Source organism: Molothrus aeneus, chromosome 16 (genome assembly GCF_037042795.1).
Source record: "Molothrus aeneus isolate 106 chromosome 16, BPBGC_Maene_1.0, whole genome shotgun sequence".
In the NCBI taxonomy this organism is placed as follows: Eukaryota; Metazoa; Chordata; class Aves; order Passeriformes; family Icteridae; genus Molothrus; species Molothrus aeneus.
This window is the reverse complement of record NC_089661.1, coordinates 10,730,915-10,743,750: the sequence shown is the minus strand read 5'-3', so window position 1 is coordinate 10,743,750 and position 12,836 is coordinate 10,730,915.

Here is a 12,836-nt window from a genome sequence, read left to right as displayed (position 1 = left end):
GGCTCCAATACCAGAGTGATTCTTCTGATGTCTAAAAATCTGGATTGAGTTTGTAGAAAAGAGGCTGCACTTTGCCTAGGCAAGGAAAGCAAAGCATGAGCGTCTCCTTGGGCTGCTCTGACTCCTATCTCAGATGTACAAGGGTAACTTTTCCCTTCTGAGTGTGTCAGCTCCTCCCCAGCTGTGCTTTAATTCTTGTTTTCAAGTCATTCTCTGCACAAGTATCACAGACAGCCTCCACAGCCCAGACCAGCTGCAGCATACTTCCCATGCTCCTGTGCTTCAGCAATTTGAAGTGTGCAGTGTTCCCTTTAAAAAGTCGTGAGATCCTATGGAGGAAAAAAATAATCATTTTACCCAAGAAGAGTGCTCCCATTCCAGTATAAACTGCCTCCAAACGTGGAACAGTGGCGTGCCATGTTGCTGCATGGGCCAGCAGTGCTGAATGAATTGGCAGATGCTGTGCTGCTGTGTGATCTCTGGAAGCTGGGCTGTGAGAATGCTGCTCCTCTGCTCACAGCTTTGGTTCAAAGCTGAGAGTGCTGTTTTGCCAACGAAGTGCCCCCCACCCAAGCCCTGATGGGATAAATGGAGCCTTGTGCTGCCAAGACTCACTGGGTGCATTCACCTTACCCTTGGTGGGTGCTGACAGCCTCCACTCTTCCCAGAGCTGGCAGTTGGAAACAGGATGTATAGACTGATGATGAGGTAGGGAATTTCTCACCACTGCCTGCTGTTACTGGCGCTCTGGATGTTCATACTGCTGGCTCCAGGGAAATCAAGCCTTTCTGGGAAATGGCTACTCCCTATCCTCTTTATACAGAAAATGTATTGTTATTATTTGAAAGCACTTTTGTATTGCCCTTAGACTACAAGCATGGCGATTGTTCCATTAGAAGACATCATGGTGCATAGCAGTGAAATACGACGTACAGTACCATGCAGTATGTATTTTCCAGATAAACTGGGAAAACAGTGAAATGGATCTGCAAAGTGGGGGTACAATAGCTGCTTTGCATTCCTCCACATGTGTGGAATTCATGTGCACTACAGAGTGACTCTGTTTCTTTCCCATGTGCTTACGATGATCGGATGATCCGTTGTATTTTCTATCCGGTTTCATTTTCTCCGTTGTGTTTGTGGGCCAAGCACAAAGTCGCAGCAGCCTCAGATTGAATGTGGCAATGAATTAGTGCTGGCTAAACCCTCCCACCATTTATTTCCACTGTGGTAGCGAGAGGGAGCAGACTCAGCAGCTGAAAAACACAAGAGATTGTTTCTCCTTGTCAACCAGGGGCAGCTCAAGCTGCTTGCCAAATAGAAGGAGTTGGCTGGGCTTGCAGACTCTGGGTTGTTTGATTGAGACTTCCCAGCCCCAGGTGCATCTCCTGCACACCCCACCCTGCCTGGGGAGCTGAGATGCTCTGGGATCACGGAGCAGGGAGATGTGTCACTGTTCACAGTTTATCTTGCGTAAGGGTGACTCTGGAAATTGCTGCCGGAAGGGAATCTGCATCTCTCAGTGCCAGCTCCTGCAGAGACGGAAAAGCCCTGTGTTGGCCCTGCCTGGAGGAAGGAGTTGTGCCCCTGTGCATGGTTCAAATGGCTGTTGGTGAGACAGAAGGTGTCTGAGAAAGCAACAGAGCTGCTCCCCAGCCCAGAAAGCCTGTAAGTCACTGCTAACGGCTACCACAAGCACCAAGAGCTCTACTCCATGGGCCAAATTCCCATGAGACGGCAGGATGGTTCATATCCTTGACACATATCCAGTAAAGCATCACACCCTCTCCCATTGCCTTGCATGTCTGGCTCTTAGCCCAGGATCTAGCTTTTAAAGAATAACATGACCAGCAAGGAGGGCTTTTTAAACCTTGTGTTTGCAGGGAGCAGGAGAAGGTACCAAAATGGGCAGAAGAACACGTGAACCAGCCCAACAAAGGCGCCCTTGTGCGGGCGGGGAGATGCAGCAGAACCTGTGTCCGGATGAAAGCTGCCCTATCAAAATAGCCATAAACAAACCCGCCTCCTCTGCTACAGAAAAGCTGTTGTGCCAGGAGCATATTAAATTGTATATGCTTTTTCTCAAGGCAAAAGAATTGCAGCAGTGATGGCAGCTGTGTGTGCTGGAGCCGAGCCACCGTATTCAACTCGTGAAGGCCTTGCTGAGGACGGGGTGGGGGAAGGACTGTGGATGAATGTATTATTCAGAGGGACCCACACTGAAATGATCTACCGGCACTGGGGATGTGTGAAAGGGGAGAAAAGTGACTGCTCCCACACCAAAGGCTGATGTGTTTGCCAGAGGGTCACTCAGGTGATGGACCAGGTCCCCTCCCAGACTGGGAGCCGCAGTCCTGCTGGTGTTGCTGTTTATGGGGGGACACAAGGCGTGTTTTGCCTTCCCCAGGGTTCCCTGGGGATGTTCTGGGTCTCAATCTCCAGAAGCAGAGCTGGGCTGCAGCCATTCCTCAAACCTGGATGGAGGAGCAGGTTGAAGACAGAAGGTGGCCAACCTTTCCAGTGCAAGGGGGCAGGAGACGGGATTTAAAACCAGTGTTGGGCAGGGAGCCACAGGCAACCTCATCCTCCACCTGGCTGGTCCCAGGTGTGGTGGGTAAATGGGAAATAAATTAGCTTCATACGCACAGGGTGGCTTGTTTCAGCCTCATTTTCTCCCAGTAGGGCTGTTCCCTGCCTGGCTCCTGCCTGTGTCCTGGAGAGACAGGATGCAGAGAGCTCAGGACTCACCCATGCTGCAGCCATCACCTGGTATCCATGAGGACACCTCTGTGTGAGCATCCCTACACCAGGAACAAGGGCTTGGAGACATTCTCCAACCTCTGAATATTGGTGAAAGCCACAGAATGGGATTTCATCACTATTCACATCCTCTCTGCCATGTGTTAGCTGAGTGTCCCAGACAAGCTTGTTGCTTGGTTGGTTGAAGGAAGCTCTCTGCTGCTCGGACTTTACCTTTCACTCACTGGGCTATTAGAGGTCCAAGCCTGGACCTTACAGCCCAGAGGAGACACACCTGTCCCATGGACACCCACATAACCCAGAGATCTTCTGTGAAGTACAGTATCTAAAATCTTTTTCCACCCTGAGCTGCATCTCCCCTGTGAACAAAGGTGAGTCGGGAGTAAAGGATATGGGATGCTTTCCTTATTAACCCAGGAGCATGTTAAGTAAAGGCACCTCCTGTAGATCTCCTTAGGAGAGAGTGAAATAAAACAGAATAAATTCAGAAAGGATGACTTCTGTGCAGACACCGTGCAGGTGCCTCATCAAAGATCAGTTTATCCCCAGGCGATAGAGTTCAAAAGCTGCAGCAAGGAAGTGGGATAGAAGAGCCTGACACTCATCTCAGCTTAAATTCAGTCACAGCAGCTGTCCCGTTCTCTAAGGCAGAAGGGGAAATTTATGGCTCTCCTGCAATGCAAGCAATGCTGCGAGCACCCACAAGGTAAATGCCCTTTTGTGCCTGAATCCCTTCCCTATCTGAAGTCACTGCACAGACAGGGCTAACATGATTCAGTGAAAGAAAACCCATTTCAGTTGCTTTTTAAGCAGATTACAGCAGATTAGCTGACTAATCTATATGGAATCCTCTCTAACAATTTCAAACTGTAAACAAATCCATCCACTATTGCATTGCACATAAATATTTACTGTGGATTATATGAAGATTAACTTCAAATGATATTTGCAACAATGGTTTTATTTTGTGGTTTGCTACCTTCAGTGATGTAAAACCTTAGGAAATAAATATGCCTCCCACAAATTGTGAATTTAAGGCCTGTCAGCTGTACAATGGCATCTACCAGAGCATGTACACAAGCAGAAACTGAACACAGTGTTGATGATAGATGAAGGAAGAGAATAACAAAAGCTACTGGTTCCAAATAAAAACACCTGGGTTTATCATAACATGGAAATAATGTCCTTCCTAGAAGATGTGACTGGGTGTTAGTAGCTGACACCTCACTGCTACTCACAGTTGGTTTTCCAGCGGCAGAAAAGAGCTGAGCAAGGTTTGCAAGCAAAGGGGGTTTGAGGGGTGTTGTTTTGCATCCTGAGACATCACTCTCCTTGGGGGGTTGGTGTGGGTAGACCTGGCCCTGGTGGCTGGTGAGAAATGACGCAGCTTTTGTGATGAATCTGCTCCTCTTGCTGAAGATCTGGGGTTCTCATTGTATCTCCAGCCATGTGGAAGAACCTCAGAGCCACCAGACAATGCTGCAGAGCTGCTGCTCACCCAGTGAGGTTCCTACAATCACAGTGATTGCTGGTGTCAAGGAGGGGGCTGCCCAGAGCACCTCTTCCTTCCAAAAAAACCCAGGCCAGAGGCCACTGCTGAAGAGCCACAGGCAAAAGCCAAGGCAGAACTGTGCTTGGCAGCACATCATGCTCTGAATGGGGTGTTCCAGGGGCAGCCAGCAGCAGCCCCTGTGGGGCTGTGCCCGGGGCTGCTCAGGCTGACTGGCTCAGGTCCTGTTGCTCCTTGCACAGCACTTGGTTGGGACATGGGGAATGTTGTGTCTACCAGACCAGTGAAGGAATGCTCAGTTTATAAGACAATAGCTTTTTAGGAAGCCAGAAGAAGTTAAACAGCCTTCCCAGAAGGAAGATTGTCCCTTTCCATCCTTTGTATAATTAGGGCAGCTTCATGCTCCTGTAAAGAGATGATCTGTTTAATATAAGAGGTTTCCAAAGTCTTAGCAAATGAGTATTTGAGAACTGGCTTCTGATGTGGTTTATGTTCTTTTTGATAGATTTAGGTTATGGGAATGTTGGTTACAGAGGCAGTGAGTGATTCATGCTGAAACCATCCGTGTGCTGTCTGATCCATGCTGTCCACCCGAAGGTAAAGGGAGACTGCAGCCTGTGCTGTGTTAATGCCTGCAGTTGAGCTGCTCAGTGTAAGTTATAATTGCAGAAAAATTACTGCAGCAAAGAAGAAAGGTTTGTGTTTTGTAGAGAGTGGTAATTCTTCCCAGAGCAACATTTCCATAGCAAGCTGGGGTCTGACAGTGATGCCTCAGGACCTCAAACTGCTGTGCTCCGTGTAAGGAGTTGTACTGGCACCTTAGGAAAAGCAGGTCTCCCTGGAGACTCTCTGGCTGCTGCTTGTCAAGCACAAAGCAACACAGACCCGAGCTGATTGCTCTGTGCTACTGCCCACCTTGGAGTGGTCTTGGAAAACATAATTTCCCCCCTGACTGTGGCTTTGTCTCAGCAGTACTTTCAGGATCAAGTCCTTGAGCAGATGGGGGAAAGAAGCAGGGGGAGAAATACCACTGTCCTTTACGTTTATTTCCTACAGTCAAGCATTTGTAAATCCTGTCTCCATCTGAAGAACATCAAGCAAGTAAAGGGGCAGAGGGTGGGCTCTCATAAACCTCAAAGGGGAGCTGCCCTGCAGCCCAAATGTGCTCCCTGGAGCCCACGTCTCATCATGGACCCTCTTTGCCTGGCTGGGGCTGGGCCTTGCTGCTGCCCAGGCTGCCAGCTGAAAATCCACTCCCAGAAGAATCTCAGTGCCACAACAGGAGACCACGGAAACTTTTCATGAGCATGGAAAATTGAACGGACAAAGTCAGGGCAGTAATGGAGTGGTCACTGCCATGCAGCTGCCTTGCAGCACATCTCTGTGCTGCCTCCTGGCACAGGGGCATGAACGGTGAGAAGCAGAGATACTCCTCATCAACATTCATGGATTCCCGTTGCACTTGCATAACTTCTCCAGGACTTGTGTGAGAGCAGGGCGAGGCCACAAGCCAAGAGCTTTGCAGCATCACATACCTTTGTTGCCACGTAATAAGCAGAAGACTTGAGGATACTAGTTTTGTTTGCAGGCTTTCCCCTTCTGTTGCTCATGTTTCAGCTGTACATAAATCCAGAGTAAAAGCTTGCATCATTGTTATATCAGATTTGTAGGTGAATTATGGGGGTTCCTTGCCCACTTACTCTCTATAATGTTAAGATAAATTCAGAGTCCCTGGAGCAGTGAATTGTGGAGGCATCAGGAAAGCCCTAGGAGGCTGTGAGCACCAGAGCAGCAGCTCCAGCCCTTTGGGGGATGCTGGACACCCACCAGGGCTGTGCTGGACAGCCTGGAGTGGCCTCCATAAGGGGCTATTTGTCCCTCCCAGCCCCACCTCTGTTTTCACAGAATCATGGGCACACAAGGATCACCGAGCCCAGCTCCTGACCCCAAACAAAACAACCCAAAAATTCCACCCTGGTCAGGAGCGTTCTCCAAACACTTGAACTGTGTCAGGCTTGGTGCTGTGACCACTTTCCAGTGGTACCTGTCCCAGTGTTCTTCACCCACCACCCTCTGGGTGAAGAAAGAACCTTTTCCTCATATCCACCCCAAACCTCCCTGACACAGCTGGGTGAAGAACCTTTTCCTCATATCCACCCCAAACCCCCCTGACACAGCTTTGTGCCGCTTTGCAGTCAGGGTTAATTCACACACCCCAACCCACTGCAGATGCTTCCCCCTGTGTCAGGGAGGGAGAACAGCTGCAGCACGAGGAGGGACAGGTTTCTGTCAGATTCAGCATCCCTGTTTTATGGCAGGCTGGTGGCCTTGGCTGAAGGCCGGCCCTCAGGATAACCGGGCCCGGACGAGGCCTCTCCGGCCTGGCGGATCCCAGCCAAGGAGCAGCACCGGCAGCTCCTGCCCGAGATAAGGCAGCGTGCTTTCAGGATTTATTGCCTTTATCCCCATGTACTGCCAGCCTGAATGTTTCAATTATCTTCTTCTGCGGTGGCATTTCCCTAACAAGCAGCGTTATTTTGTTGCTGCTGTTTCGGCCTGGACAGATGGGGCCTTGTTTTCCAAACATGACACACATGCATTGAAAAGCAAGCGGGCCATGGCAAAGCATATTTGGTCTGCCTTGGTGGTTTGAAAGGTTATTATCTGACCCCGGGCTCATCACCTCAGCCCCATAAATCTAGCAAAGGGGCCATTCTTAGCCCTTTAGAAATGCATACTGTTTCCTCTGCTGTAGACTCATAATTTCATTGCTGACCCTACCCAGTAATTCCGCTAATTCATTCACTCAGAGTTCCTTAGAAGTTAATCCACTCCCCAGCTTGACTCTCTTGAGGCAAATTCAGCCTTGGGGCAACTTCACCCATAGCTGGGATTAACATCAGCACCAACTTTAGCCCATGGATCTTCCTTTTTGGTTGAGGCAGCATCTCAAATTGCGTATTGGCATCAGATGGTTGTTTTTGAGATCTCACATAGCTCCAAGTCCTCTCTGATGCTGCATGTGCTGATAACGAGCTGTATTAGCTAATCCCCCATCAGGATTCATAATGTCAGGAGAAAAACCTGCTAGAAAAAATGTTCATCACAGTTTGTTCTGCAGCACAAAAGGTCATTCTGGCTGAATAGTTTGTCAGAAATTTTACATTTGGTGTGAAAGTTTTTCAGGGAAAATTGTGAGTTTCTCCTCTGCGACAATGAGCATATTTCAGTTTTCAATAGCTACCAACTGTCCCCTGCACCAAACTGTAAGGTGAGATGCAACACAAAAGATCACTTTCTCCAAAATGCTCATGAAAAGTGTTTCCAGCAGCTCTTCTTGTGACCCTGAGCTATCTATTACCTGCTGAAACCCCTCCAGACAGTCTCCGGACCAGCACAGCACCCCCATGTCTCCAGCTCCCACAGGCAGCACACAGATTTCCATAGGGCACAGCCAGAGTGGTGTTAACTGGGGGAGGATTATCTGTATCTGGATTCCACACAGTGATGTACAAAATTAGATTGTTAAATGGAAGAAAAACAGAAATATAAACTGATGAGAGCTTGCCTTATGTTGCTGCCAAATATGATCCTTTTGCATTAGGAGATTAACTTGAAAAAGTTCTGGCCTCTGCTTTTTAATCCATTTTACATCCCACCCATCACTACAGGCGAGGCTGTTGGCAGACCTGGAGGTGTATCTGAAGCGATGGGACCAGCGAATGTCCTCAGAAGGGGATGTCTGTCATGTGGGGTCCTGGAAAAACTCCATCACCTTTCCACTGAGCAGGGTGTGATGGAGACAGGGTGCTGGGATGAGAGGGGATGGATCTGAGCTCTGATTTCAGCCCAGGCAGCAGGTGGGGAAGGAAAAATAGTTGGTACAAGTCAGGAGGCTGCTGCACCACTGTGCCCAGAAAGGAATGTTAGATGTGCTTCAGCCTGAGCAAAGCCACAGGCTGCCCATCAGCCAGGATGTGTGGGAGCATCCCAGTGGAGCCCCAGGAGAGACCTGTCTGTCCACCATGCACCACACCCCCCGAACAGCCTTGGAACAGCCTCTGGCAGCCAGTGTGCTTTGTTTTACCAACAGAAAAACACTCACAATCTCAGTTCCCAGGAGGGTATGATTAAAGGAATGTCTTTTGGCCAAAGGGTGGAAATGGATCAAATCTGCATATTTGCCAGGTCTGCTGGGTGCTGGGCAGGTGAGGGGTGGGAGGGCTCTCTGCAGAACAGGGTTCGCCTGGAGCTGCTGCTAAACTCATTTTTTAACACAGCATTTTCGATTATTTCCTATCCACTTGATACACCACAAAAATAGATCCAGTTCTCCCCTGTTTTAGCCTCTGCTAAAACCCTCAGACCACATCTTCTCCTATAACAAAAAGTATGTGGAATTGGCTAAAAGAGAAACATTCCTGTTCTCACAAAACTAAAAAAAAAAAAAAAAAAAAAAAAAAAAAAAAAAATCTACTCCTTTCCTAAAGAAAAAAATAGCACTTATAAGACTTTATAAAACTGCTTCTGTCCAGAAGGCTCCTGCATCAGCTCAGCTTTGTCCCTTTAACCATTGCTGTGCCAAGCCTCACTGTGAATTATTAATCACCCCCAAAATAGCTGCTGAGAAAAGAGGCAAAAAGGGAAGGCTTGATAACAGCAGTGTGAGTGGCAAAATTTATTTTGATCTTACTGAAATCCTTTAAGGAAATGTTTAAGAGGCTGGGGCAGGATGAGGCAATGATGAAGCTGGAGGGATGCTGGCAGGCAGGAGCCCAGGGCCTGGTGGGGGGAATGTGGGATGCCTTTGCAGACTCGGGGAGTAACCCTGAAAGGGAGCAGGAGAGAGAGAGGGGAAACCGAGCGGCGAGCTGAACTTGCAAATGTTTCTGGCATGAAATCATGAGGGCAAATGCAGAGCTACCCGCCCACCAGCACATGTGTGGAGCTGCCACTATATGGGGACAGTCCTATATATATGTTTATATGGAAGGGAGAGAATGGAGAGGGGCTCTCATGGGCTGCTCACCCAGGGGAGAAGGCTCCTAGTCCCGCTGCACAATCCTAGGGCAATGGCAGAGGCTAAAGGGCATCAAGGCTCTTGTGATGAAAGCTGGATAAAAGCACTATTTTACAGCAATGTGGTGACCCCGGGAAGGTGCCCAGCCCCTGTGGATGGGGACTGTGTGTGGTTGCTTTGTGCCCAGCCTGGGGTGACGCTGTCCCTGCAGTGTGGGTGTTTGTGCCCAGCCTGGGGTGACGCTGTCCCTGCAGTGCAGGCAGGAGCAGAGCTGAACAGACTCCGCGCCTCAGTTGCGGGGGAGTGTTGGGAAAACCGCACCCAAGCGGAGCTGCCGGAGAGAGAAGGACATTTTGTTGTGAAGGGGTTTTTCTTCTTCTCAGATTTTTTTTTTCCAAGCTGCATTTCTTTGAGAGGCTTTGTGGACAGTGTGGGCAGAGCCATGTGGAAGGAATTTAAAGGGAGAAGCCAGTTCAGGGTCACGGCCCGATATGCGAATATAAACCAAACAGTTGTGGATGGTACGAAGCAGCTCCCCGGGGCTGACACAGGGCTGTGGACGTGTGGGATGGGACCAGCTCTCAGGGGTGCAGAGAGCAGCACTGGCAGGTCATGGGCATCCCACAGCCAGGAGCACTGGGGGATGCCTGGGTAGCCAAAACAAGGACCACAGAATGAGAACAACCTGCACAGGGTGTCAAGGCAGGGCAGGAACCCACACAGGAGTGCCTTTGGAGTCCTTGAACAAGGAGTCCCTTTGGAGCACAGGTCTGAGAGAAGCATCTGAGGGAGCTGGAGAAAAGGAGGCTCAGTGGAGACCTTCTCACTCTATACAACTTCTTGAAAGGAGGTTGTAGCCTGGAGGGTCAGTCTTTTCTCCAGCAAGCAATAGGACAAGAGGAAATGGCCTCAAGCTCTGCCAGGAGAGGTTTAGATTGAATATTAGGATACATTTTTTCACCAGAAGGGTAGTTAAGCACTAGAACAGGCTACCCAGGGCAGTGGTGGAGTCACTGTCCCTGGGGGGATTTAAAAGACATGTAGGTGTGGCCCCTGGGGACACCATTTAGCTGAGACCTCTGCAGGGCTGGGTTAGTAGTTAGACTTGATGATCTTAGAGGTATTTTCCAACCTTAATGACTCTATGATTCTAACAAGCCTGACTGAGCTGATTTGGTCTTGGCCCTGAAGCTGTGGAGGGATTTCCTGGGCAGCTTTCCAGTGGGGGCAAGGGGAATCTGGGACAGAGCAGCTGAGGGAACATGGGCTGAGGACAGACAGCATCCACACCAAGAACCCTTGCAGGGAAAAGCAGTTGTTTGCTCTGTTGCCTTCACATACAGTTGAAGACTACCACTAAGGGGTCTGATGCCCTATCAGACTATTATGGCTTTAGTAAAGGAAACCTGGGAGGCTGGACTGCTCTTCTGCTCTGTGTGTAATGACCTTGTGCCATTTCAGAGTCACCTCTTCTCTGGCACCTACTTCTTTCCAATTCCTGCACAGCAAGGTTAGAAAATAACCATCAGCAGGAAGGAAGGCTGTGCTGCAAGAAACTGTAGCTTAGTTTAGTAAGGCTTTTGGCTCCTGTGTGCATGGCCAGATTTTGTTCTTACACTGTTTTAATCTTAGGGATGCTCCAGACACAAATTCTTACTTGCTTCTTATTCTTTTATTGACACTTTGACAATGTTCTTTCACCTCTGAGGAGCCTCTCACCAGGTATACATGGGATCACTCAGACCACTGGGACTGCAGAGTTACAGTTTTCATGAGACTTAGGAATGAAGCAATTTTAAAACTGGCTTGAAAGGTAATTTGGAAGAGGAGGAAATGTCTTCCCTGTGGAAGCTGGCCAGGTGGGCAATCCTGCAATGTGCATTTCCCTTGCTGCAGAAGGTGCACAAGCACTGCTAGGGACTGCATCATCCATATGCAGCAGGTGACATTTCCTCTGTTTTGAGGGACCCTCACACACCTTTTCAGGCCTCCTAGCTAAAGCAGGGGGTGTTTATTAGGGAAGTTTTTCTGGCATGACCCTACATACACTAGAAATTGGACTGAGCCCATGAAGTTCACTGTGGATCAGAGCTGCATTTTGGAGCAGTGATGTCGAGGTTACTGACTCCATTGCTGGTTCCCAATCTCTTGAGCCATCTGGCTCCTTATCAGTATTTTATTTTTCTCAACTGCTTCAAATGCAGAGGCCCTGCTCTGGTGTGATGGCATTTTGAATTAAATCGACAGCCAATTTGGATTACGAAACCATGAAACAAAGAAATAAAAGTCCCTTCCAGCAAAACGTGTCTGATGACACTTATGGAGTAGGTGGCTCAGAGCCTTCAGGGGAAATTCCAGATGGATAGGAAAGTAGCAGTGATACAGCCAGCCTTTACAAAGGGCGGGAGTGGGGCATGTGGAGAACCACCAGAGGAGCTGTGGTTATGAGATCAGATGGATGGCCTGGGGAAAGTCAGAGATGTGTGGAAAACCAGTGGGCAGCTCAAAGTGTGATACAGAGATAAGCATGAGATGGGAAGGGTGTGGTAAGACAAACTCCAAAGGACTGAATGCTTGCTTAACACCAGGAAAAGAAGCAGGTCCAGCCTAATGATGTCGAGAGAATACTCCATACCCGGGTTAGTCATGTACCTAAGTGCTGGGTTAGGGAATCTGGGCTGTGTTTGACCCTCCTGCTCCATCCCTGAGGAAGCCAGGATTGAGCAAGACCACACATCACACCACACACCTCCGGAGGGAAGTGATTAAGCCATGAATAAGAGATCCACCAGCTGTTGTGCTTTGTGTGTGTGCACACACCATGGAACTACTGCAAAAAGCTAAACCTAGGGCCAAGAGAGCCTGGGACCAAAGGTGAGACCTCCATGAAGGACCATGACAACAACTGCACAACTAAAAGCATGAGCAATGGAAACAGACACCACGCTGGCATGGATGTTTGAATTTGGCATCTTAATTTTAAACAAAGGAGGATAGAAGAGTATTTTTCAAATCCTTCTCATTAAGTAATGCCCCAAACTCCCATTTCAGTGGAAGTTAAACATACACACACATCTTTGGTGCCCTTGAAAATTTCAACTTAACTTTAGTGTCAGCTCTACAAAGACAGGTGGGGGTTTTTGTAGAAGTCTGTGATAGCTGGCTTCAGATTCAGCCCTGCCATGTTTCTGAGCAGCTTTTATGCCTGGCCACAATGCATTTTAAAATCATTGATAATTACAACATGAGACTAATCCCTGAAGACTCCTACCACTGGCGTCTATAAAAACAGGCTTTTACACTATGGGCACGTATTTTCCCCAGTGGTTTTGGACTTGGACTTGCTGTCTGCACTGAGAGTAGAAGTTGAGCAGGCCTGAGCTGGCCTTTTTCACTTCCACAGCAGCCACTATAAGCACCCAGAGTTGAAGTGGTGGCATCCCCACCCAGCAGCCCCCTTGGCACTGCCCCCAGACTCCAGACATGCACTGGCTGGAGGAGTACCAGACCACTCTGGGGCTGTTGGAGTGTTGGAGTAGTTGGGGT